The sequence below is a fragment of the Bubalus bubalis genome, chromosome 14, assembly GCF_019923935.1.
Source record: "Bubalus bubalis isolate 160015118507 breed Murrah chromosome 14, NDDB_SH_1, whole genome shotgun sequence".
Classification (NCBI taxonomy): Eukaryota; Metazoa; Chordata; class Mammalia; order Artiodactyla; family Bovidae; genus Bubalus; species Bubalus bubalis.
The window spans coordinates 10,840,204-10,852,863 of NC_059170.1; the positions used below are offsets into that span (position 1 = coordinate 10,840,204).

General features: G+C 44.8%; 1 non-coding gene across 1 annotated transcript; it reads right to left on the reverse strand.

The window, feature by feature from the left end:
* Nucleotides 1-12,246: 12,246 nt before the first annotated feature.
* LOC112578991 lies at nucleotides 12,247-12,352 on the reverse strand. Its single transcript, XR_003103427.1, has one exon. It is a non-coding gene; the product is annotated as a U6 spliceosomal RNA (small nuclear RNA).
* Between the last annotated feature and the right edge of the window lie 308 nt (nucleotides 12,353-12,660).

A 12,660-nucleotide genomic window follows, 5' to 3' on the forward strand; every position in this document is an offset into this window, starting at 1 on the left:
ATACTCCTAGGTTTATTTACCCAAGATTAATGAAAGCATTTGGGTACTAAAAAGTGTGTACATGAATGTTCTTATTTATTTATAATAGCCAAAAAAACTGGGGAAAAAATGTTCATCCATTTTTTGTATATGTATTACTATATATGTATATGTATGTATATACATATCACAGAGTAGATATGTGTGAGTGCCTGCATGCTGAGTCACTTCAGTAGTGTCTGACTCTTTGTGACTCTATGGACAGTAGCCCGCCAGGTTCCTCTGTCCTTGGAATTCTCTAGGCAAGAATACTGGCATGGGTTGCCATGCCCTCCTCCAGGGAATCTTCCAGACACAAGGAACAAACCTATGCATCTCCTATATTGCAGGCAGATTATTTAGCCTCTGAGCCACCTGTGAAGCCCATACATATCAATCAGTTCAGTTCAGTCGCTCAGTTGTGTCCGACTCTTTGTGACCCCATAAATTGCAGCACACCAGGCCTCCCTGTCCATCACCAACTCCCGGAGTTCACTCAAACTCAAGTCCATCGAGTTGGTGATGCCATCCAGCCATCTCATCCTCTGTCATCCCCTTCTCCTCCTGCCCCCAATCCCTCCCAGCATCAGAGTCTTTTCCAATGAGTCAACTCTTCGCATGAGGCGGCCAAAGTACTGGAGTTTCAGCTTTAGCATCATTCCTTCCAAAGAACACCCAGGACTGATCTCCTTTAGGATGGACTGGTTGGATATCCTTGCCGTCCAAGGGACTCTCAAGAGTCTTCTCCAACACCACAGTTCAAAAGCATCAGTTCTTTGGCGCTCAGCTTTCTTCACAGTCCAACTCTCACGTCCATACATGACTATTGGAATAGCTTCTTTTTATTGCTAATATATATTCATTTATATATTATTATATTTATATATATTGTATTAATATATTTATATATTATTATATAGTATAACATTATTATATATATTATTATATATAATATATATTTATTGCTAATATATATTAGCAATAAAAAGAAGCTATTGATATGTAAGCAATATTGATGAATCTCAAAATAGAATGAAAGAAGTCAGACAGAGAAGTACAAATTGTATGATGTCATTTCTGTAAAATTTCAGACAATTTAAAGCAATCCACAGTGAAAGAAAGTCATCTATGGTGACCATGGTTGCCTGAGAATGGGGATGTGATGAGAAGCCAGCTTACAAAGAGGCCTGAGGAAACTTCTGGTGGGATGGAAATGTTCATCATCTTGATTGTGGTGATGAGTTCGTGGGTACATACATATATCAATACTCATCAAATTATATGATTTAAATAGGTATCATTTATTGTCTATCAGTCATACTTCAGTAATGCTGTTTTTTTTTAAACTGAGAGTGGCACAGTTAGGATTTGAACCCCTGTATGTCTGGGGTGACAGAGAAGGCAATGGCACCCCACTCCAGTACTCTTGCCTGGAAAATCCCATGGATGGAGGAGCCTGGTAGGCTGCAGTCCTCGGGGTCACTAAGAGTCGGACACGACTGAGTGACTTCACTTTCACTTTTCACTTTCGTGTATTGGAGAAGGAAATGGCAACCCACTCCAGTGTTCTTGCCTTGAGAAGCCCAGGGACGGGGGAGCCTGGTGGGCTGCCATCTATGGGGTCGCACAGGGTTGGACATGACTGAAGCGACTTAGCAGCAACATGCCTGGGGTGAAATCACTCAGGAGCTGGTAAGTTATTAAAAGGCCCCCTTTCTAGGCTGGATTCATAGAATCAGTTCAAATGGTACCACCTCCAGGAAGCCTTCTTATTCCCTCCAAGAACTGTGGCTTTTGGAAACTGTATCCCCTGTGGACTTGGCCCATTCTTCCCTCTTCCCTGCCTTCAGGATTTGTCAGTGGCTCCTTTTCTCCACAAGGGAATCCACCCAAGGGAATCTTCCCCCCACTATTGTCCTCCTGGTTGAGAGCCCAGCGCCAGAATCAGACCGACCTGGGTTTGAACCGCAGCTTGGACATTTACACCAGCTGTCTGACCTTGGAGAGTTTGTTTCCCCCTTTGACCTTCAGCTTCCTCATCTGAATAAGAATAGAAGCTACCTCGAGCCTGACGCCTGCAGTCCATGGGGTCGCAAAGAGTCAGACGCAACTGAGCAACTGAACAACAAGCTCGAGATTGCCTCAAGAACCAGATGAGAGACAGTTCATGTTAAACAATTAGTATAGGGCCCGGTGTGTAATAAAGCACTCAATAAATGTTAACTATTATTGATCTTCACCTGGGCAGTGGCTGCTGACTGTTTAAGTTTCTCAGCCTTTGAATCAAGTACTTACCGCCCCAGCTATATTTATTGACATGGAAAGATGCCCAAAGTGTACTCTTGAGAGGAAAAAAGCAGGCTACAAAACAATATATGCCTCACAGGTCATTTTAAGATTAAGGGGGAAAACGGATACATGTCTCTTAGCATGGTGCCTGCACAGGTGATGAGCTCACTGACAGTTGTGATTGTTATTAATGTGAAAGCCCTTCCAATGCTACTTTCAAATATTGCCATTTGTTGTTGTTTTTGTTTTTTAGTCACTCAGTCATTTCTGACTCTTTGCGACCCCAGGGACTGCAGCACACCAGGCTTCCCTGTCCTTCACTGTCTCTCAGAGCTTGCTCAAATTCATGTCCATTGAGTCGGTGATGTCATCCAACCATCTCATCTTCTGTCACCCCCTTCTCCTCCTGCCTTCAGTCCTTCCCAGCATCAGAGTCTTTTCCAATGAGTCGGCTCTTGGCATCAGGTGGCCAAAGTATTATTGGAGCTTCAGTTTCAGCATCAGTCCTTCCAACGAATATTCAGGGTTGATTTCCTTTAAGATGGACTGGTTTACCATGCGAGTTTCTGTAAAACAAGATGCTGTTTGTCATTGCGCTTCGACAGTGAGTCAAAAAGGCAAACCCGTGCATCCCTTCTGCCTTCCTTCTGACGCAATGCTGGGGGCTATCGTGGACAGGACTGGAGTTGGACTTGGGACCCATTTGTCTCATGTGGATTCTGGTACTTTCTTATGTGATCCTGGAGCAAAAGAAAAGCAAAGCATTGCCCTTGGAATTAAGACTCCAAGCTTGGATAAAAGATGTTCTTTGCAGTAACTGAGGTGCTATGACAAAAGGTAGACACTTGGTGGCGGTCCAGTCAATCTGCATTAGACAAAAGAACAGAAGAGGATGATAGTAATGCCAATCTTCAAATTAACAGTGGCTTTGGAGAAGGAAATGGCAACCCACTCCAGTACTTCTTGCTTTGAAAATCCCATGGACGGAGGAGCTTGGTGCAGGCTACTATCCATGGGGTTGCAAAGAGTCGGGCACGACTGAGCGACTTCACTTCACGTCTATTTACTGAGTCCTTGCTATGAGCTCCTAGAATGTGCTAACAGACTCACAAACTTTATCTCATTTTGTCCTTCCAAGCACCTCATTAGTTTGATGCTATTACCAAAGATTTTAAAGATAGGGTGTATTGCTGTTGAGAATTTTAAAAATGTTTTAATGGAGTCACAATTCACATACTTTGTAAAATGTACAAGCCCTGAGTGTACAGCCTGGTGAATTGTTCTAAGTGTACATACACAGATACCCGCACCCAGATGAGGGTATGAAACTGCTATAACAACCTTTCCACTCACCCCCCACCCAAGGCAACCACTATCCTGACTGCTATCACCATTTATTCATTGCGTGTTTTTGAACTTCATATAAATCAAATTATACATACATAATGTTTAGAGTTGCCAGGCATAAAAAGCCAGGATGCCAATTAAATTTGAATTTCCTATGGGACACTGTTCTTAATTTGCTAAGCCGTGTCTGGTTCTTTGTGATCCCATAGACTGCAGCACACCAGGCTTCCCTGTCCTTCACTATCTCCCAGAGTTTGCTCACACTCATGTCTATTGAGGCAGTGATGCCATCCAACCATCCCATACTCTGTCGCCCCTTCTCCTCCTGCCCTGAATTTTTCTCAGCATCAGGGTCTTTTCCAATGAGTCGGCTCTTCGCATCAGGTGGCCAAATATTAGAGCTTCAACTTCAGCATCAGTCCTTCCAGTGAATATTCAGGATTGATCTCCTTTAGAATCGACTGGTTTAATCTCCTTGTTGTCCAAGGGACTCTTAAGAGTCTTCTCCAGCAACATAATTTGAAAGAATCAATTCTTTGGGACTCAATCTTCTTTATGGTCCAACTCTCACATCCATACATGACTACTGGAAAAACCATAGCTTTGATTATACTGATCTTGTTGGCAAAGTGATGTCTCTGCTTTTTAATATGCTGTCTAAGTTTGTCATAGCTTTTCTTCCAAGGAGCAGCGTCTTTTAATTTCATGGCTGCAGTCACCATCCAAAGTGATTTTGGTGCCCAAGAAAATAAAATCTGCCACTGTTTCCACTTTTTCCCCATCTATTTTCCATGAAGTAATGGGACCAGATGCCATGATCTTAGTTTTTTGATTGTTGATTTTTAAGCCAACTTTTCACTCTCCTCTTTCACTATCCTCACCAAGATGCTCTTTAGTTCCTCTTCACTTTCTGCCATTAGAGTGATATCATCTGCATATCTGAGGTTGTTGATATTTACCCTGGCAATCTTGATTCCAGCTTGTAATTCATCTAGGCCAGCATTTCGCTTAATACACTCTGCGTGTAAGTTAAATAAGAAAGGTGACACTATACAGTCTTCATGTACTCCTTTCTCAATTTTGAACCAGTCTGTTGTTCCATGTCCAGTTCTAACTGTTGCTTCTTGACCTGCATGCAGGTTTCTCAGGAGACAGGTCAGGTGGTCTGGTATTCCCATCTCTTTAAGAATTTCCCACAGTTTGTTGTCATCCACACAGTCAAAGGTTTTAGCATAGTCAATGAAGCAGAAGTAGATGTTTTTCTGTAATTCCCTTGCTTTCTCTATGATCCAGCAAATGTTGGCAATTCGATCTCTGGTTCCTCTTTTCTAAATCCAGCTTGTACATCTGGAAGTTCTTGGTTCATGTACTGTTGAAGTCTGAGTTGAAGGATTTTGAGCATTATGTTGCTCACATGTGAAATAAGCGCAGTTGTACAGTAGTTTGAACATCCTTTGGCGTTGCTTTTCTTTGGGACTGGAATGAAAATTGACCTTTTCCAGTCTTGTGGCCACTTCTGAGTTTTCCCAATTTGCTGGCCCATAGAGTATAGCACTTTAGCAGCAGCATCTCTTAGGATTTTAAATAGCTCAGCTGGAATATTTTTATACTAAAAAAATTCATTGTTTATCTGAAATTCAAATTTAACCAAATATCCTATATTTTTTTCTGATGACTCTAGCACTCTTTTGTGCCTGGTTCCCTTTAACATAATTGTGAGATTCACCTCCATTGTTTTTGTTATTTATAACTTACTCTTTTTCGTTGCTGTGTAGTATTCCACTCCATGAATGTATCTTGATACATTTATTCTTTGTATGATTGAGGAGAAGGAAGGGTTACCCTCAGAAATGCAGCGTAGATAGTGTTAAACAGTGTAGTCTGGCATCAGAGTCCTGAGGGATTTAAATCCTAGCTCCACCTCTTACTACTTGAAAGACCTTAACCTAATGACTTCATCTCAGCTGGTTTGACTTTAATTTGGGTTAGTAATGGTACCTCAAAGGGTGTTGTAAGGTTTAAAGGAGATATTACATATAAATCTCTTAGAATAGGGCCCAGTACAGAGTTAGCACCTAATGAATGGTGCCTGTGTCATGGTACCCATTAGACCTAGGAGAAAATTGAAGTTCAGAGGTGTTAAGAGACTTGCCGAAAGTCATATACCTGGTAAGTCACAGAGCCCTTTTGTCATCAATATTGGCTAAATTAGTTTTATCATCAATTTTTTTGAGCACCTATTATGCATCAGGCCTTGAAGTAACACAATGAGCAAAAGAGCCAAAGCCCCTCCTGTTGTGAAATATACATCCTCAGGGCTCTCACAGTGCTGTTTGCCTGCTTTATATGGGCCTCTCATTAGTTACGTGGTATTGATGCTTTTGAACTGTGGTGTTAGAGAAGACTCTTGAGAGTCCCTTGGACTGCAAGGAGAACCAACCAGACCATCCTAAAGGAGATCAGTCCTGGGTGTTCATTGGAAGGACTGATACTGAAGCTGAACTCCGATACTCTGGCCACCTGATGCGAAGAGCTAACTCACTGGAAAAGACTCTGAGGCTGGGAGGGATTAGGGGCAGGAGGAGAAGGGGATGACAGAGGATGAGATGGCTGGATGGCATCACTGACTCGATGGACATGAGTTTGAGTGAACTCCAGGAGTTGGTGATGGACAGGGAGGCCTGGCATGCTGCGATTCATGGGGTCGAAAAGAGTCGGACACGACTGAGAGACTGAACTATAACTATACAGTGTGAAAGGCACTTAGCATGGAGCTCCACAGGCATTCCTGTTCCAGAAACAACAGCTATTACCCGGGTAGTAGCAATCTCTATGAGCCTTCCCAGGTGGTGCAGTGGTAAAGAATCCGCCTGCCAATACAGGAGATGCAAGAGACGTAGGTTTGATCCTTGCGTCAGGAAGATCCCCAGGAGTAGGAAATGGCAATCCACAACAGTATTCTTGCCTGGAAAATTCCATGGACCGAGGAGCCTGTGGGCTCCTCAAGAGCTACAGTCCATAGGGTTGCAAAGAATCAAACGTGACTGAGCACAGCAATCTCTATGGCAACAGTATGTAATAGGGCTCAGCAGCCCCATTTTACAGATGAGAAAACTGATGCTCAGGTAGGTTAAGAGACTGGCCCGAGGTGACACAGCTGGTACTGGCAGAACAGGAATTCAGCGTCACATCCATTTGACTCTAAAACCCTCCTGGCGAATTTGTCTGTCTTGAGTTCTGCTTCTGGAGTCCAGATGTGAGAGATTCAAGTCCCAGCTTTGTGACCCTGGGCATGTTATTTGCTGTCTGTGGGCTCTAGTTTCCATACTGCTACACAGAATTGCCTTGGGCGTCTGCAGAAAGCTCTCTGCAGATACAAACACCTCTGAAGGGATGTTGGTGGGGATCTGCAGTCAGGAAGGGGCTTTTGAATGTATAAGCTGTTCAGCGCTTAAATCAAAACCTTCCTTCCAGGGAATTCCCTAGCAGTCCAGTGGTTAGAACTGTACACTTCCACTGCAGGGGGCATGGATTTGATCCCTGGTCAGGAAACCAAGATCCCACGTGCTGCATGGTGTGGCCAATAAATTAATTAAAAGTCAATCGATTAATTAAAAATTCTGATTATTGTAAAAAAATGGAAAGCCTTTCTTACATAAATGAACTTAAAGACGTAGAAAGATGCCTAGACTATCTCGTTGAGTATATTTAAAAATCCAGTTCATGGGTGTAGCTATAGGTACAGAGCATGCGTGAGAAGGATTCATTGAACAGTCATTTAGGTAGCAGCACTCATTCTGTGTGGGTGCTGTGCTAGGTCTTCTGGAAGTAGTGCTCCTAACAGCCTTGTGTGGCAGGTGCTGCCTTAGACGATTGTGCAGGCAGAGTTAACACTCTCTAGGCTGTCCAGGTAGCACAGAGCTGCCACCTGGATCGGGGCACTTTGGCCTCAGATGCTGTGTGCTCTTGACCCCGTAGCTCTGCCACTTCTGCTATGGGTGTTTTTTTTTTCCCTCTGGATGATAAAACATCAGTGTTTTGAATTTTCTTCTTTATGCTTCTCTGCATTATCTGAGCTTTTATAGTATGTAGGTTTTGTTTTTCGTAAAAACTAGAGTTCTAATTTGATGTCTTTAAGAATTAGCTGTGGCTGCTTCTAGGGATAAGCCACTCCCAGTCTTTTTTGTGATGGGGAGACTGCAGTCCTTAGACCTGGAACCCACTGCCCAGTCCTGAGGTCCCCATGCAGGGCACTCTGACCCAGGGCAAGTCAGTATCTAGTCATCACCTTCCCTCTGGCCACGTTAGAGTAGGCACAGATGGGGACCTCAGTGAACGTCCTCTTATGCAGGAGGAACGGGTCACTGTGCTCTCAGGATCTCACTCCACCTCCAAAAGCTGTTCCCTACCTTCTCCCAGGACCCCGAGAATTAGTGACTGAACCAAGTCACTATGAAGTGCTGATAGTTTATAGGGTTTTTTCACATGGATCTTAGTTGCACCATGTGAGGTCTTGTTCCCGGACCAGGGATCGAACCCGGGCCCCCTGCATTGGAAGTGAGGAGTCTTAACCGCTGGACCACCAGGGAAGTCCTCTAGTTTATAGTTTATAGGTTTTTAAGGAGGCAAGTGGCAAGAGACCCAAGCCACAACCAGATGGATGACTAATGGGGCCCATGGGCTGGGGGATGTGGCTGTCAGAGAGCCCCAGAAATCACTGCCCAGGATGGCAGGGGAGGGGCTCAGGCCTCACCCCAAGAAGGGGCTGCTGGGAGTTTTCTGCCCATGACCCCACTCATGACCCCACCTCCTATCACCCCCACCTCAAAAAGGCTGCACCCACAGAGCCATAAATTCCTGCTATCATTAGACCGTATCTCTACGGCTCAGGCTGTTTGCCAGGAGCCCTACAATTATTTTTTATCACTTAACAAGTTGTATAATTATTTTTATCACTTTTTTCTCACAGCAGGGCTACTTTTGCCTTCTTTCAGTTTGGAGTTGGGGGGAACCCGGCTCCCAGAGCGTTTCACAGCGTTTCCTGGCTTTGTCCAAAGCTCTAGAGCAGGTCAGGGTTTGAACTCACAGCTCCTCCAGGGGCTAAGTGGGGGCTTTTGTGAGGCCAGAGGCTTGGGAAGACTGGGGGTTGGAAACTGGGAGCCCTTGAGAGCCAGAGAAAGGCTTTAGGCTCAGCTACTTCCTGTGTGACCAGGGCAAGTCACTCAACCACCCTGTGCCCCAGTTTCTTCATTGGTTAAATGGGGAAGTGATAATAATACCCAACTCATAAGTCAGTAGACATAAGTGCTCAAACCGATGAGATTCTATTTAATCTTGACTTGGGACCTGGATTCCAAATTGAGACCCTGGCCTCCTAGATGACTTAGGCAAGTCCCTTGCCCTCTCTGAGTCTTAGACTCCTCATGTGTAAAATGGACATTATCTTGCCTGCCTCACTCTCTGCTCTCACACGTCCATCCATTGGCCTGACCTTCTTCAGGTCCTCAAGCCCCAACACTCCCAGCCCCAGTTTTGCCTGGGTAACTCCATTATCATCCCAGGCATCCTTCCTTCTCTCCCTCCCTTCTCTTTACTTATTCAATAAATATTTTTTGAAGACCTACTGTCTACCCAGACTGTGCTAAGTGGTAGAGAAGATAGGCAAAGTCCCTGCGCTCGTGGCAGGGAGATAGAAATAAACTAAAAAGAGAGTCAAGGACCTCCCTGATGGTCCAGTGGTTAAGAATCCACCTGCCAATGCAGGAGACCCGGGTTCCATCCCTGGTCCAGGAGGATTCCGTGTGCAGTAAGGGCAGTTAAGCCCGAGCACCACGACTCCTGAGATGAGCCCTAGTGCCGGCAAGCTGCAGCTACTAAAGCCTGTGTGTCCCGAGCCTCCCTGTGTGCCCCGAGCCTCCCTGTGTGCCCCGAGCCTCGCTGTGTGCCCCGAGCCTCCCTGTGTGCCCCGAGCCCGTGCTCCGCAACAAAGAGAGGCCACTGCAATGAGAAGCCGGCAGATTGCAACTAGAGAGTAGGCCCCGGTCGCCACAACTAGAGAACCCCTCCATATGCAGCCAAAAATAAAAAAATTTTTAAAGAGTCAAAGTAAAACAAAACAAAACCCAACACAGTTACAAGTAGTATTAAACACTTCATAAAGGAGAATTAGAGCACCATAAGAGGAAGTAAATGGGAAAGGTCACTTTCCAGAGAGGCCTCCCAAAGGAGATACTTCTGCTTCAAATTAATAATCTTTGAATATGCACATGGTATAAAATTCAAAGAGTACACAGCATCACCCAGGATGGTTCTGCCCGCCATCTTCTTGTCCCCAGCTTTGCAGTCCTCCGTGGAGAGGCCCCTGTGCTGTCCATTGCTTGGGGGTGGCTGACATTTGTGGTGACATCTGAATTGCAAGAACCAGCACATAGGGACTTCCCTGGTGGCCCAGTGGTTAAGAATCCACCTTGCAATGCAGGGGACACAGGTTCTATCCCTGGTCAGGGAACTAAGACCCCACAGGCTTTGCAGCCAAAAATCCAAAACATAGAGGAGAAGTGATGTTGTAACAAATTCCATAAAGCCTTAAAAAATGGTCCACATCAAAAAGTCTCAAAAAAACAAAAGAATCAGCAGACATTTGAAGAGGTAGGAGAAGAGATGTCTAAGCCGAGAAAACAGTGAGAGCAATGGCCCTGAACTGGACCTGTGTTACTGGAGAGAGGGGAGCAGAGGAGATCGATGTGGGGCCTGGGAGCCGTGGAAGGAATTCGGATGTCACTCTCTGTGGCCCGGGTATAACTTTCGAGTTGGCTAAGATAGAAGTGAGCATCGTCTTCTTTTTTATTAATTTTAAATAAATAAATTTCTTTTAAAAATTTATCTATTTATTTATTTATGGCTGTGCCGGATCTTTCTTGGGTCTTCGCTGCTGCATGTGGGCTTTTAGTTGCAACAAGTGGGGGCTGCTCTCTAGGTGCAGTTTGCGGGCTTCTCATTGCAGCGGCTTCCTTGTGGCAGAGCGTGGGCTCCAGGGTATATGAGCTGCGGTAGTGGCGGCACACAGGTTTAGGTACCCCATGACAGGTGGAATCTTCCCGCACCAAGGATCGAACCCACGTCCCCTGGATTGGCAGGTGATTCCTTAACGGCTAGACCACCAGGGAACTCCAGGAGTGAGCATCTTCTGACTCGTGTTTCATAGAAACACTCTGAGGAGAGCTGATTTAGGGGCCTGAGAGGGGCAGGGAGATGAGTGAGGTGGTGCCCATGGAGTTGGGGATGGTAAAGGTCAGGGCCAGGGTGGAGGGTGGAGACCGTGAGGAGGGGTCCATCTGGGTTGTTTGGGAGGTCGGTGGAACCCAGCAAGGGTCCCAGTCATAGGCTCTGATGGTGTGTTGGCAGTGTTAGGAGTCCCGTCTTTGTGATTCTAAGGTTAACTTGCACACTTGTAACCTGGCACGGAGTGGGCACTTGGGACGTGTTTGCTGAAGAGATGACTAACGGAAAGAAAGGCCCTTTGTAAATGGAGACACGCCCTCTGAGAAATGGCTGCAGCCTCCCCTCCCCGCTGCCTCCCTCCTTGCGGACACTCCCCTCCCATCATCCCTGTCCTTGAATCACCTCCAGGCACATCCTGCTTCGGATAGGCAGGATTTTAGAAGCTCAACCTTCAGGTTCTCGTATTTTCTTAGCCACGAAACCCCTTTCCAATGGAAGCCTGATATGTAAATGAGATAGAAAGTTATTTTATAATTTCAAACACCCAAGAATCTGAGTAAAAGAAATGAAGAAAATCGACAGGATTCTCAGCAGTTATTGATATACAAATGATCCTTGAGAAAAATGGAGCTGTTTTATTGAATGCCATAATTTCAAATCAGGGCATTCCTGACAATGTGTTCTTTTTATATACCCAACAAAGAGCTCTCAGAGGTTTTCTGCAGGGAAACCCAGCCTCTGAAGTCAATTATTCCAGCATTTGGTTTCCTTTGTATTCAAGCACAATCCTGCCTCATCCATAGAAATATTTCCAAATGGTAAAAGTCTGTGTATGTTTCAAAATTTTTATATAATTAAAGTATACAACATACATTTTTAAAAAATGCACCAAGCCTAAGCATACAGCTCAGTAATACTCACAAAAAGAACACCACCATGTCCCTGGCACCCAGATGAAGACGGGGACCCTGGCCAGCCCCACAAGCCTTACTTGTGTCTCTTCCAGTCATTCACAGCTCACCTCTCTACAGAGTAACCATGATCTTGACCCTTAACACCCTAGGTTATTTTGGTCTCTTGAACTTTCATAGACATGAAATACAGGGCATATTCATTTGTATCTGGCTTGTGTTTGAGAGATTCATCTGTATTTTTTACAGCTGGAGTCTGTCTGTTCATTCTCATTGCTGTATAGTGTTCCATTGTATGAATATATCACAATTTCAAAAAGCGATTTTTAAAATGTTTAAATAGTTTTTGTATATATTATTATTTTTTCTTTTTTTATTGGCATTTAATTGCTTTACAATGTTGTGTTTGTTTCTTCTGTACAACAAAGTGAGTCAGCTATATGTTACATATATCCCCTTCCCAAAATATGAAAGTTTCATGAATTTGCACGTCATCCTTGCACAGGGGTCGTGCTAATCTTCTCTGTCTTTTTCCAGTTTGGTGTATGTGCTGCTGAAGCAAGCACCAAATAGTGATTTAAAAAAAAAAAAACAGGTCACTAGGGGGTAGTGGGCAGGGACTGGGTCTGACCCACAGGTAAGTTTTGGTTTATGCACCTAGTGTTTCTGTTTTGTTTTCACTGTCTTGGCTGCTGTTAAAAATCAGCGTCTGGCCTCTCTTAGAAGATCTGCTGTTTTGGGGCCCCCGATCTCAAGTGCCTGGAGCTGAATCCCGGCTGCCCCTTCTCAACAATGCTTTCCGTTCCCATTTTGCCACAGTCCCCACCACCCCCTATTGCACAGGCCCACCTTACCCACCAATATTGCCCACCTG